This window comes from Panthera pardus, unplaced genomic scaffold (genome assembly GCF_024362965.1).
Source record: "Panthera pardus isolate Hobbes unplaced genomic scaffold, ASM2436296v1 HiC_scaffold_21, whole genome shotgun sequence".
Lineage (NCBI taxonomy): Eukaryota > Metazoa > Chordata > Mammalia > Carnivora > Felidae > Panthera > Panthera pardus.
The window spans coordinates 64836442-64857362 of NW_026526777.1; the positions used below are offsets into that span (position 1 = coordinate 64836442).

General features: G+C 37.9%; 1 protein-coding gene across 4 annotated transcripts in view; it reads left to right on the top strand.

Annotated features, from left to right (window-relative positions):
* Positions 1 to 20921, top strand: part of CATSPERE (catsper channel auxiliary subunit epsilon) — a 196099-nt gene that overhangs the window by 63174 nt on the left and 112004 nt on the right. The gene's annotated exons all lie outside the window — the stretch shown is intronic.

The following is a 20921-nucleotide window of genomic DNA, read 5'->3' on the forward strand; positions in this document are numbered from 1 at the left end:
TAGTTTCATATGAGACTATGTCTTAATGAGTCAAGATATAATTTTTGAATAGTATGTTACATGCCTCTTGGTAGCCAAATTCACAAGAGATGGACTAACAAATCAGAATGACAACCTATTGGGGCGCCTGGGTGGCTCAGTCGGTTGAGTGTCAGACTTCAGCTCAGGTCATGATCTCACGGTCTGTGAGTTCAAGCCCCGCATCAGGCTCTGTGCTGACAGCTCAGAGCCTGGAGCCTGCCTCAGATTGTGTGTCTCCCTCTCTCTCTGCCCCTCCCCTGCTCATGCTCTGTCTCAAAAATAAATAAAAATATTTTTTAAAAAATACTTTAAATTGTAGGGTTTTATTCTGAGGTTTTTTTCTTACAATTTTAACTATGAATCATATCAGAAAGAAAAAACCATAGATGTGTACAATATAGTTTAATGAATAATAACAATTAGCCCTATAACCACTATCAAGAAGTAAAACACCAACAATAGTACCGAAGGTCCCCATATGTGCACTCTGATGAGCATAATTTCTCCCTCCACCTTAGAAGTACTTGTATGGATATAATCATTTTGTTCCATCTAAAAGTAACCATTATTCTGAATTTTATGGTAATAATTGCTCTGCTTTTTTTTATTTTTTATTTTTTTTATTTTTTATTTTTAGCTTGTTGCATGATTCCTAACCAATGTAGTTTGGTTTAGTGGGTTTTGGTTTTGTGTTTACTTTTCTACTTTATATAAATGGAATCATGTTTCCTATACATTGTACATATTGCTGTTGGGGGGGGGGGGTCAACTTTATATTACTTATTCATGTTATACTGTACCTATAGTTTATTCATTTTTGATCCTGTATGATATTTCATCATTTCAACATACTATACATTTTTCATCCATTCTACTGTTGATGAATTTTGGATGGGCTTTTGTTTTCTTTTGTTTGTAAGGAGTGTTGGTTTCTTTCTTTTTGTTCAGCTTTATTGAGATATAAATGGTATATAACATTGTGTAAGTTTAGGTATACACTGTTGATATGATACACTTATATGTTGTGAAATGATTACCATAGTAGAATTTTTAACACCTTTATCACCTACATAATTACCACTTCTTTTTTGTGGTAAGATTATTTAAGATTTACTCTTTTATCAACTTTCATTATTTAATACTGTGTTATTAACTATACTCATTATGCTATACTTAGATTCCCAGAATTTATTCATCTTATCACTGGAAGTTTGTACCCTTTGACCACCAGGTCCCCATTTTTCCCACCCCCTCAGATCCTTCAGTCACCATTCTACTCTGTTTCTGTGAGCTCAGCATTTTTTAGATTCCATATAGAAGCATATCATATACTATTTGTCTTTCTCTAACTTATTTCACTTAGCATAATGCCCTCGAGGTCCATCCATGTAGTTGCAAATGGAGACATTTCCTTCTTTTTTGTGCTTGAGTAGTATTCCATTGTATGTACACCATATCTTCTTTATCCATTAATCTATTGATGGACACTTAGGCTGCTTCCATATCTTGGCTATTGTAAATAACGCTGCAATAAACATAGGGGTGCCTATCTCTTTTTGGATTAGTGTTTTAATGGGGAGGGGTAAATACTCAGCAGTGGAATTACTGCATCATATGGTGTTTCTAATTTTAATTTTTTGAGGAACCTTCATACTGTTTTTCACAGTGGCTGCACCAATTTATATTCCTGCCAACAGTGCACAAGTGCCTTTTTCACCACATCCTTGTCAACACTTGTTATTTCTTTTTGATTTTAGCCATTCTGACAGGTATGAGGTGAGGCATCTTTTCATGTACCTGTTGGCCATCTGTATGTCTTCTTTGGAAAAAAGTCTATTCAGATCTTCTGCTCATGTTCGAATTGGATCGTTAGTTTTTTTTGCTATTGAGTTGTATGAGTTTCGATATATTTTGAATATTAGCTCCTTAATTGATATATGATTTGTAACTATTTTCTTTCACTCAGTAGGTCGTCCTTTCATTTTGTTGATTTAGTTTGCTGTGCACATATGATTTTTATCCTTTGTTCTGTTGTAGTGGGTTAAACTGATTGATTTGGGGATGTTGAACGAGGCTTGCATACCTAAAATAAATTCCATTTGTCCATAGTATATAACTCTTTTTATATATTGTTGGATTCTATTTGCTATTGTATTTCCATATAGTTCAAAGATTTTTAAGTTTACATTTCTTTTGAGACTTCTTCCTGACCCATGTGTTATTTAAAAGTGTGTCAATTTCCAAGTAGTGAGGGATTTTCCAATTACCTTTCTGTACTAACTTCTAATTTAATTCTATTATACTCTGACAACATACTTTCTATATTTCTATTCTTTTAAAATATTTATTGATTTGTTTTCTTAATTCTACTATAATTAATGTACAGTGTTATATTGATTTCAAGTATACAATATAGTGATTCAATAATTCTATACATCACTCAGTGCTCATCATGACAAGTGCCCTCCTTAATCCTCATCACCTATTTCACCCAAACCCTGCAACGTCCCCTCTGGTGACCACTAGTTTGTTCTCTATCGTTAAGAAACTGATTTTTTTGTGTGTGTCTTTTTTTTTTTCTTAGATCATTTGTTTTCTTAAATTTCACATAAGAGTGAAATCATATGGTATTTGTCTTTCTCTGAATGACTTATTTCACTTAGCATTATACTCTCTAGGTCCATTCATGTTGTCACAAATGGCAAGATTTCACTCCATTTTACAGTGGAATAATATTCATTCATATATATATGTATGTTCATATTACATATATTCATTCATGCATATATATATGCATACATACATACATACATACCACATCTTTTAAAAATTTTTTTTATTGCATTTATTTTTGAGAGACAGAGTGAGACAGAGCATGAGATGGGGAGGGGCAGAGAGAGAAGGAGACATAGAATCCGAAGCAGTCTCCAGGCTCCAAGAAAGAGTTCAGCACAGAGCCCAATGTGGGGCTCAAACCCACGAACTGTGAGATCATGACCTGAGCCAAAGTCAGACACTTATCCGACTGAGCCACCCAGGCGCCCCATACCACATCTTCTTTATACACGCATCCATCAATGGACACTTGGGCTGCTTCCTTATTTTGGCTAGTGTAAACAGTGCTGCAATAAATATAGGGGTAGATATATCTTTTCACATTAGTATTTTTCTTTGAGTAAATACACAGTAGTGGAATTACTGGATCATACAGTAATTCTATTTTTAATTTTTTGAGGAACCTCCATACTATTTTCCACAGTGACTACACTAGTTTGCATTCCCACCAACAGTGCACTAGTGTTTCTTTTTCTCCGCATCCTCACCATTTGTTGTTTTTCTGATTTTAGCCATTCTGACAGGTGTGAGGTGATATTTCATTGTGGTTTTGATTTTCATTTATATGATGATTAGTGATGTTGAGGATCTTCCCTTATGTCTGTTAGCTGTCTTTGCAGAAATATCTGTTGATGTTTTTTCCTATTTTTTAACTTTATTATTTGTGGGTTTTTTGGCATTCACTTGTATAGGTTTTTTATATATTTTGGATACTAAACTTTTATCAGATATATCATTTGCAAATACCTTCTCCCATTCAGAAGGTTGTTTTGTTTTGTTCATTGTTTCCTTTATTGTGCAGAAGATTTTAGTTTTGATGTAGCCCCAATAGTTTATTTTTGTTTTTCTTTCCCTTGCCTCAGGAGACATATCTAGAAAAAAGTTTCCATGGCTGATGTCAAAGATATTACTGCCTGTTTTCTCTTCTAGGATTTTTATGGTATCAAGGTCTCACATTAGGTCCTTAATCCATTTTGAGCTTATTTCTGTGTATGGTGTAAGAAAGTGGTCCAGTTTCATTCTTTTTGCATGTAGCTGTCCAGTTTTCCGACACAATTTGTTGAAGAGACTATCCTTTTCCCATTGTATTGTCTTGCCTCCTTTGTCATAGATTAATTGACCATCTAATTGTGGATTTGTTTCTGGGCTCTCTATTCTATTCTATCAATCTATTATGTCAATTTTTTTTGCCAGTATCATACTGTTTTGATTACTACCTCTTTGTAGTATATCTTGAAATCTGGAATTGTGATATCTCTAGCTTTGTTCTTCTTTCTCCAGATTGCTTTCACTCTTTGGGGTCTTTTGTGGATGCATACAAATTTTAGGATTAATTGTTTTAGTTCTGTGAAAAATGCTGTTGGTGTTTTGATAGAGATTGCATTAAATCTGTATATTGCTTTGGTTAGTATCAAGAATTTAACAATATTTGTTCTCCCAATCCATGAGCATGGAATGTCTTTCCAATGATTTGTGTCTTCTTCAGTTTCTTTCATCCATGTCTTATAGTTTCCAGAGTACAAATCAGTCACTTCCCTGGTTAAGTTTATCCCTAGGTTATTTTATACTTTTTGGTGCAATTATAAATGGGGTTGTCTTCTTAATTTCTCTGTCTCTACTTTATTATTATTGTATAGAAATGCAACAGATTTCTGTATATTAATTTTGTATCCTGAAACTTTGAATTCACTTATCAGGTTTAGTAGATTTTGGCAGAATCTTTAGGATTTTCTATATATAGTATCATGTCGTCAACAAATAGCAAAAGTTGTACTTCTTTTCAATTTGGATGCCTTTTATTTCTTTTTCTTGTCTGATTTCTGTGGCTAAGACCTCCAGTACTATGTTCAATGAAAGTGGTGAGAAAGGACATCCTTGCCTTGTTCTGATCTTAGGGGAAATGCTTTCAATTTTTTACCATTGAGGATAATGTTAGCTGTTGATTTTTCCTGTATGGCCTTTATTATATTGAGATATGTTCCCTCTAAATCTACTTTGTTGAGAGTTTTTATCATGAATTGCTGTTGTTCTTTGTCAAATGTTTATTCTATGTTTATTGAGATGATTATATAGTTTTTATCTTTTTTCTTATTGATGTGATGAATCACATTAGTTGATTTGTGAATATGGAAGCACCCTTGCATCCCAGGAATGAATTCCACTTGATCGTGGCGAATGATTTTTTTAATGTATAGTTGGATTCGGTTTGTTAATAGTTTAAGGATTCTCGATCTGCATTTGTGTTCATCAGATATATTGGCCTATAATTCTTTTTTCTTACAGCGTCTTTATATGGTTTTCATATCATGGTAATTCTGGCTTCATAGAATGAATCTGGAAGCTTTCCTTCCTTTATATTTTTTGAATAGTTTCAGAAGAAAACATACTAACTCTTCTTTAAATATTCACTAGAATTCAGCTATGAGGCCATCTGCTCCAGGGCCTATTTGTTGGCAGTTTTTGATTATTGATTCATTTTCATTGCTGGTAATTAGTCTGTTCAAATTTTCTATTTCTTCCTGATTCCGTTTTGGGAGGTTACATGTTCTAGGAATTTATGCTTTCCTTCTAGGTTGTCCAATTTGTTGTCATATAATTTTTCATAATATTCTCTTATGATCCTTCATATCTCTGAGGCATTAGTTGTTATTCTTCTCTTCATTTCTGATTTTGTTTCTTTGTGTCCTCTTTTTTTTAATGAGTTCTGCTAATAGTTTATCTATTTTGTCAATCTTTTCAAAGAACATCGATCTGTTTTGTTGTTTTTTTAAGTTTCTATTTCATTTATTTCTGCTGGAATCTTTATTATTTCCTTCCTTGTACTGGTTTGGGTTTTGTTTTGTTATTTCTTTTTATTCTAGTTCCTTTGGATGTAAGGTTAGCTTTTTTATTTGAAATGTTTTCTTGCCACTTGAGGTAGACCTCTGTTGCTACTTCCCTTTCAGAATGACTTTTCCTGCATCCCCAAGGTTTTAGACTGTTGTGTTTTTATTTTCATTCGTCTCCATGTATTTTTTTAAAATTTCTTCTTTGATTTTTTGGTTGACCTATTCATTGTTTAGTGTCACATTGTTTAGCCTCCATTTATTTGTGCTCTTTCCAGACATTTTCTTGCAGTTGGCTTCTAGTTTTATAGTGCTGTGGTTGGAAACGATGAATGGTATGACTTCAATCTTTTTTAATTTGTTGAGACTTATTTTGTGGCCTGACATGTGATCTTTTCTGGAGACTGTTCCATATGTTCTTGAAAAGAATGTGTAATCTACTGTTTTAGGGTAGAATGTTCTAAATATGTCTGTTAGGTCCATCTGGCTTAACGTGTCATTCAAAGCCACCATTTCCTTGTTGATTTTCTTTCTCAATGACCTATCCATTGATATAAGTGGGATATTAAAGTCCCTACTATTATTGTGTTAATGTCAATTTCTTACTTTATGTCTATTAATAGTTGCTTTATGTAATTAGGTGCTCCCATGTCGGCTGCATAAATTATTTCAATGATTATATCCTCTTGTTGGATTGTTTCTTTTATCATTAAGTCATGTCCTTCTTTGTCTCTTATTATAGCCTTTGTTTTAAAGTCTATTTTGTCCAATATAAGTATTGCTACCCCAGCTTTCTTTTCACTTCCATTTGCATGATAAATGTCCTTTCATCCCTTCACTTTCAATCTGCATGTATCTTTAAGACTGGTATGAGTCAGGGTGCCTGGGTGGCTCAGTCGGTTAAGTGTCTGGCTTCAGCTCAGGTCATGATCTCACAGTTAGTGAGTTCAAGCCCCACATCGAGCTCTGTGCTAACAGCTCAGAGCCTGGAGCCTTCTTTGGATTCTGTGTCTCCTTTTCTCTCTCTGCCTTTCCCCCACTCACTCTCTGTCTCTCACAAATGAATAAACATTTAAAAAAAATTTTTTTAAGTCTGGTATGAGTCTCTTGTAGGCAGCATATAGTTGAGACTTACTTTTTTATCCATTTTGTCATCCTGTGTCTTTTGATTGGAGCATTTAGTCCATTGCACTGAAAGTAATTATTATGCAATTTTTTGAAGTTTATTTTTATTTATTTTGAGAGAGATAGAGAGCAAGTGGGGGCAGGGCAGAGAGAGAGGGAGACAGAATCCCAAGCAAGCTTGGGACAGAACCTGATGAGAGCTTGAACTCACAAATGCGAGATCATGACCTGAGCCGAAGTCAAGAGTCAGATGCTTAACTGAGCCACTTTGGTGCCCCTCAAACTAATTAATTATTGACAGATATGCATTTATTGTCATTTTGTTATTTGTTTTATGATTTTTTTGGTAGTTCTTCTCTGTTTCTTTTTTCTCTTGCTTTCTTTCTCTTTCTTCATGGTTTGCTAGCTTTCTCTAGTGATATACTTGGATTCCTTTTCTTTATGTTTTGCATATCTATCACTGTGTTTTTCCTGTTTGTAGTTATCATTAGGTTTATATATAACATCTTGTGCATATAACAGTCTGTGTTATTTTGATTGTCACTTAAGTTTGAACCCATTCTAAAAGCACTAAATTTTTACTCCTCTCCCCCCACCTTTTTAAGTATAGTATCATACTTTACATCCTTTCATTCTGCAAATCCCTGATTGATTTTTACAAACATAGTTATTGTACTTCTTTTGTGCTTCCTACTTTTCTTACTCCTGCTTATCGTCTTTATTTTCCACTCAAAGAACCCCCTTTAACATTTTTTTGTGAGGCTTGTTTAGTGGTAATGAACTCCTTTAACTTTTGTTTGTCTGGGAAATTGTTTATATCTCCCCTCTGTTCTGAATGAGAACCTTGCTGGATAGAATATTCTTGGTTAGAGGTTTATTTCTTTCATCATTTTGACTATATCATGCCACTCCCTTCTGGCCTGCAAAGTTTCTGCTGAATAATCTGCTGATAGCCTTATGGAGTTTCCCTTGTATGTAACTGGTTTCTCTTGATGCTTTTAAAACTCTCTCTTCATAATGACTTTTTGTTATCTTAACTACAATGTGTCTTGGTGTAGACCTCCTTTAGTTGACTTTGTTGGGGGCTCTCTGTGCCTCCTGGATCTGGATTTCTGTTTCCTTCCTCAGATTCAGGAAGTTTTCAGCTATTATTTCTTCAAATAAATTTCCTGCCTTCTTTTCTCTCTCTTCTCCTTCATGGATTTCTGTAATGTGAATATGGTTACACTTGATGGTGTTGCTGAGCCCCATTAATTTATTCTCATTCTTTATTAATGTTTTTTTTTTTGCTCCTGTTCAGTGTGATTGTTTTTCATTACTCTGTCCCCCAGTCACTGATCCATTTTGCTTCCTCTAATACTTATTCCCTCCAGTGTATTTTTAATTTCATTTATTGAGTTCTTCATCTCTAACAAGTTCCTTTTTATGTTTTGTATCTTTTTTGGTGGGGGTCTCACTGAGATCTGCCACTCTTTTCTCAAGTCCAGTGAGTTACTTTATGACCATTACTTGGCATTCTATATCAGGCATGTTACTTACTTCTGTTTCATTTAGCTCTCTTGCTGTGATATAGTCCTTTTTGTTTGTTTGGCATATTCCTTGTCTCCTCATTTTGTTTGACTCTCTGTATACATTTCTATGTGTTAGGAAAATTAGCTATGTCTTCTGCTCTAGCAAATAGTGGCTTTATGAAGAAGAGGTCCTCTGGTTCCGTGCAGTACAGTGTCCCCCTGTTCACCAGAACTTGGCACTTCAAAGGTATCTTCACTGTATGTTGCATGTACCCTACTGTTGTGACCGAGCCACATTTACATTCAGTCCAGTCATCTGCAATGGCTCTCTTTGCCTGTTATGCACAGGGTTATGTTCCTGTGTTATTAATGGGCCAGTGTGGGACCACCTTGGGCTTGAGTTGGGTCAGACCAAGTGCTGACCAAGCTGCAGTTGCACCAAACTGCAGGGCACGCTCCGATGTGTCCCCTGTGAGTCTCCCATTGATGGGTGGAGCCTGCAATTAGACCAGATATCTGCCCCCAGCCCACTGTTGGGGCCACAGTTGGACTGGTGTATGTAGTTATCTTCCCCTCTCTCCAGGTAGGAGTCTTTTTAGAGTGATGCTGACCCAGTCAAGACCGCTTGCACAATGCCTGCTTTGGTTGTACTCTTGCTGAATCCAGTTTGCAGCGGCAAGTCCTGCGGAGAACATGGGTGTAGGTGCCAGGAAGATCCATGCTGGTCTGCTGTGAAAGAGGACCTGCAATCACCAGGAAAAAATGCCAAGGTCAGGTTGGAGAGGGTGAGTTGGCAGAAGAGTACAGGGGGTGAGATGTGTGGCATTAGTAAGATTTGCTGACGTCTGCTGTGGGAGGATGCTTGGCACTGATTTGGAGAGCTGCTGAGGCTGGGTTAGAAGAGATGAGTCTGCAGGAGGACATGGGGGCAGGGCACCCTGTTAGCAAGCTAGCTAGAGAGTATAGGTGCTGTGCTGATTCCTGCAGGTGTCCGTGTATCTACACTGGGGGGCAGGGAAGGGAAATTGCCCCCACCAGCTTTTTTGTTCTTGGAGAAGTCTCCCAAACATCCCTGCCCCTCCAGTAGATGTTCTGAGATTACTAAACAAATTTCCCTCCCATATACTCCAGGGATTTTTCAAACTGCTCCTTCTACGTTGTATCTCAGAAGGGCTGTTTTGTTGTACTGTCTCTTTAATGGCCAGGACTCAGTGTTCTCTCACCCTCCAGCTCTCCCAGAGCCCAGCTACTGATTTTTTTAAGTTCCAGGTGTTAAGCCTCACTGACTGTAAGAACTGGAGAAGTTAAGCCCCTCTGGTTTTCAAAGCCAAATGTTATGGTTATGATTTATCTTCCCAGTGTGGGTCCCCTAGGCTTGGGGTGCCCAGTATGGGGTCTGCTCCTCTCCCATCTCCTTGCTAAAGGTAGTCCTCCCTCCTGCAGGAAGTCTCACAGGTCAGTGTGGTTCCTGAACACATCTCTGCTTTCTACCCTCCCCGGTATGGCCTCTTCTCTATATTTAATCTGTTCTGCTAGTCTTCAGGTCATTTTCTGGGATATTTACACTGATATGTGTGTTATCTGGTTGTATCCATGGGACAAGGTGAGTTAGGATCCTCCTACTCCACCATTTTCCCCAGAAGTCTATGATTTCTATTTTTTTAAATTTGTTAAGCAGTGTTTTATGGCCCAGAATGTGGTTGCTTGATAGGTAAGCACATTTTGGGGTGATGAAATTGTTTTGGAACTAGATAGAGGTAGTGGTTGCACAACATCATGAATGTACTAAAAGCCACTGAACTGTAAACTTTAATTTGGTTAATCTTATGTGAATTTTACCTTCAAAAGAAATTATTTTATTTTATCCTTGTTTACTTCTTTTCTAATGCTCTTCCTTTTTTATGTAAATCCAAGTTTCTGCCTTTTATCATTCTCCTTCTGTCTGAAGAAAATATTTTAACACTTCTTGCAGGACAGATCTGGTGGTGAGGAATTCCCTTGGTTTTTGTTTTCTGAGAAAGTCTTTATTCCTCTGTCACTCTTGAAGGATAATTTTGCTGGATATAGAATTCTAGTTTGGTGGATTTTTTTCTTTTGACACTTTAAATATCTCACCCATCTATCTTCTTGCTTGTGTGGTTTCTGACAAGAAGTCTTTTTTAGGGGTGCCTAGGTGGCTCATTTAGTTAAGCATCCAATTTTGATCTCAGCTCAGGTCTTGATCTCAGGGTCATGAGTTCATGCCCCATGTTGGGCTCCATGCTGTGTGTGAAGTCTTCTTAAAAGAAAAAAAAAAAAAAAAAAGGAGGGGTAACCTGGGTGGCTCAGTTGGTTGTGTCCAGCTTCAGCTCAGGTCTTGATCTCACAGTTCATGAGTTTGAGCCCTACATCAGGCTCTGTGCTGACAGCTCAGAGCCTGAAGCCTGCTTCAGATTCTGTGTCTCCCTCTCTCTCTCTACCCCTCTCTGCTCATTCTCTGTCTCTCTCTCAAAAATAAATAAACATTAAGAAAAATTAAAAAGAAAAAGAAATAAAGTATCTTTTAATTGTTACTCTTGTTGATCTATAGGTTGGTTTTTGTGTGTGTGTGTGTGTGCTTTTTTTTCCTCCAGTTTTTTTTCAAGATTTTGTTTTTGCCTTCAGTTCTCTGTAGCTTGGCTATGGTATGCCTTGGAGTAGTTGTTTTGCATTTCCTCTTCTTGGTGTTCCCTGAGATTCCTGGATTTGTGTTTTTGTGTTTGTCATTAGTTTTGGAAAGTTCTTGGCCATTATTGCCTCAAATATTTATTTTGCTCCACTCTTTCTTCTGGCATTCCAGTTGTGCATATGTTACATCCTTTGAAATTATCCCATAGTTCTTGGAAGTTCTGTACCTTTTTTTTAAATTCTCCCCTCTGTATTTCAGTTTGGGAGTTTTCTTTTGATCTGCCTTTAAGCCCACCAATTCCCCTCTTCAGCTTTGTTTTGTCTACTGATGAGCACATCAAAAACATTCTTCATTTCTATTACATTGCTTTTTATTCCTAACACATCCTTGACTCTTAGAATTTCCACTTTTCTGTTTACATTATTCATCTGTTCTTCCATATTTTCTAATTTTTCTGTTATAGCCCTTGACATACTAATCACAGTTATAAATTCCCTATCTGATAATTCTAGTATGTGTGTCATTTCTGATTCTGGTTCTGGAATTTGCTTTTTCTCTTCAGACCTTGTTTCTGCTTGCCTTTTGGTGTGCTTACAACTTTGTTTGCTGTTGTTGATATATGTTATATTGGGCAATAGGAACTGGGGTAAATAGGCCACTTCTATGTGGATTTATATTAATCTGGCTAGGAATTTAATTTAATTTAATTTAATTTAATCCACTGAATTGTGTAAAGTCCATCCACATGTCATGAAATCTAATGGACACATCTCAAGACTTGGTAGCATTTAACATGTTAACATGTTTAACCTTTTCCTTTTTCTGTAGCTATAGGTGCCAGAAACTTTAAATTGGTTTAAGATTCTTTTTTTTGTCTCCCCTTCTGACTTCAGGTTTATCCAAGTTCCCCTCTTCAGAGATTGTATGTGTCTTATGGCTCTTTAAGCTATGATCCACTGTTAGACTGAAGCCCTTTTGATGTGGTGGTAAGGTATGAGTGAGGAGAACCTTATACAATCTCCCAATTAAATGCCAACCTTTTAGTGGGCTTGCTTCTCTTGTATGTGACCTTCAGAGTTTATTCTTTTTTTTTTTTAATTTTTTTAACGTTTATTTATTTTTGAGACAGAGAGAGACAGAGCATGAACGGGGGAGGGGCAGAGAGAGAGGGAGACACAGAATCTGAAGCAGGCTCCAGGCTCTGAGCCATCAGCCCAGAGCCTGATGCGGGGCTCGAACTCACAGACCGCGAGATCATGACCTGAGTTCAAGTCGGATGCTTAACCGACTGAGCCACCCAGGCGCCCCCAGAGTTTATTCTTATATAGCTTCGCCCTCCCTTATCTTACTGAGACTGGAAGTCTAGAGGAGATGGAAGTGAGAGGAATGCTCTCCCCTATGGCTCTGGGACAGAACACTGGTAAAGTCTTTCTCTCTGGGGAGTAAGCCCTTGTTGTGAAAAGGGTGGGTGTTCAGGATATTTCACAAGGATTACTTTTCCTCTCCCTCTGCCAGAGCCATGAAGGAATCTTTCTCTAGTCCTCACTATGAGAATTTGGTGGAGTTTTCCCTAAAACTGTAACCATAAGGAGATTCTTTACCTCAGCTCAGCTTCCCACAACTTGTCAAAATTACCATTTAAGTGTTACTTACCACCATTTTATGTCTCCAGTAGCTTCTGCTCCATGTAAGCAGATCTCACCTATGACTTTCTGGATTCACCTGACTCTCCCAATCTTGGGACAATAGTTTGCCTTGCAAAGTCCATTCTCTGGATGGGTTCAAGAAAAGTCATTGATTTTTAATTTGTCCAGCCTTTTCTTGTTGTAGTGATAGAAGTGACATCTTCCAAGCTCTTTACATGGTGGAGCTGAAACTCTGTATAATGTATTTTTATTTCATTAAAAATTTTTAATGTTTATTTATTTTTAGAGAGAGAGACACACACAGAGACAGAACGTGAGCAGGAGAGGGGCAGAAAGAGAGGGAGACACAGAATCTGAAGCAGTTTCCAGGCTCTGAGCTGTCAGCACAGAGCCCAATGCAGGGCTCAATCCCATGAACTGTGAGATCATGATCTGAGCTGAAGTCAGATGCTTAATCGACTGAGCCACCTAGGCACCCCTGTATAATTTATTTTTAGTTCTGTTCATTCTTCAATGAATACCATGCATCTTCAGTCTCTACAACCAAGAACTTCCATATATGGTTGTACAGCTTGAACAGAACAGCCGTTGTAGTGACTCTGCCTTTAGTCCACTGAATTGTGTAATCAAAGTTCATCCCCTGTGTCATGAAATCTAATGGACACGTCTCAAGACTTGGCAGCATTTAACATGTTTAACCCTTTCTTTTTTCTTGAAACACTCTCCTCTTATGGCTTCCCTAGCACCGAAACATCTTAGTTTCCCTCCTACTTTACTTGCTAGCATTTGCCAACTCTGTTACTTACTCCTCTTCCTTCACTAGTCTCTAAATGAGTCTTTGCATTTACTCCCCAGGTGATCTCACTTAGACCCTATGGTTTTAGATATCAATTATATGAAAATGGCTTACAAATTTATATCTCCAGCAAGAGCTTTCCTCTTTCCTTTTCAAATAATAAATTCAACTGACCACTGCCATCCCTGTTTAGATGTCTTATAAACAGGTTATAAACAGTATGGATAAAATGGACTCTCCAGTTTGCCTGTAAATCTGTTCTTCCCACAGGCTTCACCATCACAATACATGACACCACTATCCTTGTACTGTCCCAAGGAACAGCTCCCTAACCGATCTCAGTTCCCCCACTCTGTCCCCACCCTACAATCTATTTTCCATATGACAATGACACTTTTAAATATAGTATATCAAGGTTTCCGGTTCCAGACTAGAGGGAGTAAATGCTTTCATTTTACTTCTGACACTGGTCAGAATGGAAAGAAATCCTAGACAAAATACATTTCACTCACAAAAAGACTGAAAGAGAGAAAAAGGAAAGTAGAGGTGATTAGGGACCTTGAGATTCTAAGAGCACCCCACCAGTGAGTTCCCTGAAGTTCCCTTATATACTCTGGCCTGGGCATTAGGGATGCCTGAAATTCAGTAATTCCAGCAAACACAGAAGAAAACAAGCCCCAAGAAAGGCCTGCATTCTTTATCCAAAAGACCAGATAGACCCATTGGTGGCGCAGAAGGGCAAAAATCTTTTAACATACCTGCCTGTTCTTGAACCAACCACCACAAAAAGCTGTTCCCATTTCCCACTACAATAGGTGCTGCAGTAGGTGCTCCATTGGCCAGAACCCTGTTTCTCTTCCCACCTCCTGCAGTAATGAGGAACTTTCCCTCCCTTGTGGAGCCTACAGGTAGAAATCTGACTCTCACCCATCTACAATAATGAAGCAGTGTCCTTCTCACATGGTGCTTATAGGCAGAACTCTTGACTTCCATCCCCACACTGCAGTAACAAGGCAAAGCTAATTACCACTTCTATTCATGAATCTCTCTCTCTCTCTCTCTCTCTCTCTCTCTCTCTCTCTCACACACACACACACACACACACACACACACACAAATGAGGCAGTGCCTCATCCTGCAGCACCTGTAGGTGAAACTCTGACTCCTATCTCTACCTTCTAATAAGGTGGGACCCCTGCTCTGCAGAGCCTGTGGATGGGATTCCAAAGTCAACCTCACCCTATAATAAGTAAGCAATGAAGCAGCAAAGCAGCACCCCTTCCTTGTGGTTCCTGTGGGCAGGATTCTGACTAACCTCTGCCCTGCAATAACAAGGAAACACAGCTTCCCTTCCCTAACTAGCACTGGGGGACTACTGGGTGGGGTCCTCTATTCCTGTTAACACAAAAGTGGAAAAGAACAAAATGGCACTGCAGTAACTTTATAAACTAACATTTGAACCACAATCCACAAAAGTGATCTATGACATGCATTCTGATGCTAAACAGATTGACTACCTCATAATATGAAAGATTTAAGTAAGAATTCACGTCTTATTATATAATACTAAAATGTTCAGGGGATACAGTCCAAAAATTACTCACCAGACCAAGAAAAAGGAAACTCTTAACTGAAAAGACGATTAACAGAGGCCCCCGGGTGGCTCAGCTGGTTAAGCATCTGACTCTTGATTTCAGCTCAGGTCATAATCTCATGGTTCATGAGATTGAGCCCTTCCATGCTGTCAGCACAGAGCCTTTTTAGGATTCTCTCTCTCCTTCTCTCTCTCTGCCCCTCCCCCACTCCCCATTCTCTCTCAAAATAAATAAACATTTAAAAAAAAAATAAAAGATTGGTCAGTCGGTTAAGCGTCCGACTTCAGCTCAGGTCATGATCTCACGGTCCGTGAGTTCGAGCCCCGCGTCGGGCTCTGGGCTGATGGCTCAGAGCCTGGAATCTGCTTCCAATTCTGTGTCTCCCTCTCTCTCTGCCCCTCCCCCATTCATGCTCTGTCTCTCTCTGTCTCAAAAATAAATAAACGTTAAAAAAAATAAAAAAATAAAAGATCAATAGATACTATATGAGACAAATGTTGAAATTATCAAACAAAGGAATGAATCAGTAAACTTAAGATAGAACAATAGAGATCACCCAATTTGAACACCATACAGATAGAAAATAGAAACAAAATGAACAGAGACTCAGGGACCTGTGGAACTATGACAAAAGATCTGGCATACGTGTCATTGAAGTCCTATGAGAGAAAAAGACAGTGGGACAGAAAAAGTAAGCAAATAAAATATGGCTGAAGGTTTCAAAAATTAACAAAAGACATAAATCTTAAAAAAAATTAAAGAAGCACAACATAGGCACAACATAGGGTGGCTCAGTCAGTTTAGTGTCCAATTATGGCTCAGGTCATGATGTCATGGTTCGTGGGTTCAAACTCCATGTAGGGGTCTGTTCTGACAGCTCAGAGCCTGGAGACTGCTTCAGATTCTGTGCCTATGCCCCTTCCTCACTAATTCCCCCCCTCTGCCTCTCAAAAATGAATAAATGTTTAAAAATTTTTAAAAAGAAGCACAAAAAATTCCAAATGAGATAAACCCCAAAAAGCCCACACTAAGACATGTCATAATCAAACTTCTGAAAACTAAATATAAAAGGAAAGTCTTGAAAACAACCAGAAAGAAACAATGCATTGCCCATATAGAATGACAATTTGACCAATGGATTTCCCATCAAAAACCATGGAAGCCAATAGGAATTTGTACAACTCTTTTCAAGACTCAAAAAGAAAGAACCACCAGCCCAGGATTCTATATCAGTCAGTCAAGAATGAAGATAAAATAATGACACTTATAAATGAAAGAAAACTATGAAAGCTTGCAGTCAGCAGACATACATTAAAATCATGGATACAGAAAATTCTTAACACATAAGGGAAATAGAAAAAGAAATCCTTAAACATCAGGTATAAGAAAGAACAAGGAAAAGAGTAAAAATATGGGAAGATATGATTGTCTTTCCTTACTCTTGAACCTTCTAACTCATGTTTGATGGTTGAAGCAAAATATTATAACATTGTCTCACGTGGTTCTCAATGTATGTAGAGGAAATATTTAAGACAGCTATATTATAAATAGAGGAGGGTAAAGGGATATCAATCTGTTTTTGATATTGTACCCAACCATTACATAAGAACATAACCACTAGGAGAAAACTTGGTAAGGGGTGCCTGACATCTTTGCAACATGCTGTGAATCTATAATTCTTTCAAAATAAAAAGTTACAAAAAATTTTTGAAAAGCTAAAAGAACTGAAGAAATAGACAAATCCACAATTATGGTCGGATGCTTCAGTACTTCCAATAATTGAAAGAATTACTAGACATAGGATACAGAAGAACTGAATAGTGCCATCAAACAATGAGATCTGACAGCCATGGAATATTCTGCCCAACAACAGTAATATACATATTATTAGTATTATTAATGTTTATTTTTAAGAGAAAGAGAGAGAGAGAGAGAGAGATACCACAGTGGGGGAGGGGGACAGAGGATCCGAGTCTGGCTATGAGCCGACAGCAACAAGCCCAATGCGGGGCTTGAACTCACGAACTGCGAGAACCATGACCTGAGCCGAAGTGGGACGCTCAACTGACTAAACCACCCAAGCGCCCCTACATGTTATTCTTAACTGTGCACAGTACAGTAACCAAGAAAGACTATATCTTTGGTCATAAAACAAGCCTTAACAAATTTAAGAGAATTTAAATCACAAAAAAATATGTTCTCTGACTATAAAGGAACCAAACCAGAAATCAGTAACACAAAAAACAGCTAGAATTAAACACATTGGGAATTAAACACATTGCAAAATAATTCATGTGTCAAAAAAGTCTCAAGAGAAATAAAAATACTGAACTGATGGAAAATGAAAATATAGCATGACATAATAGGTGAGACACAGCTGAAGCAGTGCTGAAAGGGAAATTTATACCACTAAATTCTTACATTAGAAAAGAAGAAAAGTCTAAAGGTCATCTAAATTTGAATTTTAACTCTTCTATAGCTACAATAATCAAGACCACGTGGCATTGGCAGAGGACTACATACACAGACTAGTGGGACAGAACAGAAGTTAGAAATAGACCAACAAACGTACCAACAACTGATTTGTCTGTGGGGACAGCAGCGAGGGAAGGGGTACCTTTTTAATTGGATGATGGAAAAGCAGGAAATAGAGAACTTCCAGAACTACTCTGTCCAGGAAGAGAGATGAAAACTTTATCCACTGAATTGTATTAACTTTACTTTAGGCAACTGATTTTTAGCAAGATACAAAAGCAGTTTAATGGAGGAAGGATGGTCTTTCACCAAATTGTGTTAGAATAATTGAACCTTCATAGGCACACACAGAAAAAGAACCTCCTACTTTATACAAAAATTAATTTAAAATGTTAAATAGATCTAACCATAAAACATAAAACTATAAAACTTTTAGGAAAAAACAGAGTAGAAAATTTTCATGACTTAGGACTAAGCAAAGACTTCTTAGAAATGATACCAAAAGCACAATCTGTAAAAGAATCAATTATTCAATTGCACTTCATCAAACTTTAACTTTTGCTCTACAGAGACCTTTTAAGAAGATGAAAATACAAGCCACAAGCTAGGAGAACATTGTTTGCCAATCACATATTCACCAAAGAACTTGCATCTATGCATGATCTATGTGTGAGTCAAATAATAAGCAAATTAAAATGTCATGTGGTTAGAACAAACAGTGAAATAAAGGAAACATTTTATTTTTATTTCTTTTTAATGTTTATTATTTATTTTTGAGAGAGAGAGACAGACAGACAGAGTAATAGCAGGGGAGGGGCAGAGAGAGAGGGAGACACAGAATCTGAAGCAAGCTCCAGGCTCCGAGATGTCAGCACAGAGCCAGAATATATAAAGAATGCTCTAAACAAATTATCAAGTTAGAAAATAGGCAAAAGACTTGAACAGGTGCTTTGTGATAAAGGATATATGGATGGCAAATAAGTTCATGAGAAGGTGTTCAACATTATTAACTATTAGGTAAGTACAAATTAACGCTACAAGATAAGGTCACATGACTATCAGAATGTCTAAAATTTAAAAATACTGATAATTCCAGGTGCTGACAAGGATACAGGGCAATTGTATCTCATACATTGCTAGAAGGGATGAAAAATCTACAGCCACTCTGGAACACCATGTGGCAGTTTCTTATAAATTGAAACATATATTTGCCATATATCCCAGGAATCTCACTTCTCATTATTTATTCTAGACCTAGACATAGGGAAATGAAAACTTATGTTCAAACAACAAACTGTACAAAAATATATCAGCTTTTTTTTTGTAATAGCCCCAAACTAGAAACAACCCAAATGTCCTTCAGTGGGTGAATGAGTAAACTGGGAAATGTGACTCAGCAAGAAAAATAAATGAGCTTTTTTTTCCCCCCAAAAAAAGTTTGGAAAGATTTTGGGTACCCAGAATTTCCAGGAAGGCTTGGAAAATGGGTGGGAACTGGGAAAGACCAGCTCTAATGCCACAGCGAAGATCATATCACAGGAGCCAAAAGTATGCAAGCCCCTACCTTTGCCTGGAACTGCATCTGGTGGTGCTGACCTCTAGCACAGGTCATGGGATGCCATGTGCTGGCACTTCTGCCTCCAGAATCTGGAGGTTGTTGTCACCATCATTGTCCTCTGAGGGGGCAGGGAATTCTCCAAACATCAAGGGGCCTTAGGTGCTCATCAGATAAATGAAAGGCAGTGCTCACTAAATGACTTCTCTGTCTCGCAAAACTAAGTTCAACAGTGTGTTCTAGCAAAATAAAAAATGAACCCAACAAAGAAAGAGGAAGCCATAAGCTTCAAGACGTGCTGGAATAAACTTAGGCATTTGATGAGAAATCCTGATTTTGCGGAGGTAGGTCTAGAAAGATATCTCTACTTGGACTGGGAATAGGAAGTTAAATCGTCCTTGAAGAATGTCAACACAATGAAGTAGTTGCCATGAAACAAATGGTATGAAGTGGGGACGTGCAAATGCATAGTGATATTAATGAAATAAAGATACATATTTCTTTTTTAGTTAATAAGAAAAAAAGTCCATAGAAATTATTGGAAAAACAAAAATCTATGAGTGATCTATGCATGAGTCCAATAATAAGCAAATTAAAATGTCATGGGATTAGAACCAAACAGTGAAATAAAAGAAACATTTTATATTTTATTTCTTTTTAAAGTTTATTATTTATTTTTGAGAGAGAGAGAGACAGGCTATAAGCAGGGGTTGGGGTAGAGAGAGAGGGGGACACAGAATCTGAAGCAGGCGCCAGGCTCTGAGCTGTCAGCACAGAGCCTGATGCAGAGCTCAAACTCACAAACCAGGAGATCATGACCTGAGCTGAAGTAGGATGCTTAACTGACTGAGCCGCCCAGGCGCCCCAAGAAACATTTTTAAACTGTCACCAAACCTTCCAAGATATAAGCTATTTTAGTAGCAAGTAGATATCATGTACATTTGTGTTTAATTTGTTTGGGTTTTTAATAGTTTCCAGTTTTAGTCACTGTTCAAGATTCTTTTTTCTAATAGTGACTTATTGCTATAAATATTTGTTTATAGATCCATCTTCTTCTTATTAATTTCTTCAAATTTTTTTTAACGTTTATTTATTTTTGAGACAGAGAGAGACAGAGCATGAACGGGGGAGGGTCAGAGAGGGGGAGACACAGAATCCGAAACAGGCTCCAGGCTCCGAGCTGTCAGCACAGAGCCCGACGCGGGGCTTGAACCCACGGACCGCGAGATCATGACCTGAGCTGAAGTCAGCCACTTAACCAACTGAGCCACCCAGGCGCCCCTCTTCTTATTAATTTCTTGCAGCACATCACTCTGAAAGTAACCATAAGTTTTAAACTTTTTTAATAAAAAATATTTTGTTGTAAGAACTCTTGGAAGGAGGGGCCAAGATAGCAGAGCAGTATGGAAGTTCTCTGCTTCTCTTGTCCCTGAAATGCAGTTAGATCAGCATCGAACCATTTTGCACCCCTAGAAAATCGACCTGAGGATTAACACAACAATCTGCATAACTTGAGCCACAGAACTCAGCAGGTACACAGTGCGGAGAGGTGAACTAGGGGAGACAGAAGCCACAGAGGGTAGGGAGTGGTATTTGCAGAGAGAGGACAGAGAAAGGGGGGGAGAGTACAGGAAAAACACTCCCCCCAAAAGTAGCTGGAGAGAAAAAGAGCGGAAGTACCCACAGTTGCCTGAATAAGAAAGAGAGAAAGGAGAAAGGAGAGGGCTTCAATATCATTAGGACTCTATAAACAGGGCTGAGCAGCATTGGAAATTCCACAGCCCAATCAATACCTGGCGGTGCTCTGGTGGGCAGGGCAAATCCCCAGGAGCTGGCAGTGAGGTCCAAGGGGTCCACAGGCCACATGGGGAGAAGCAGTTCCCCTACTAC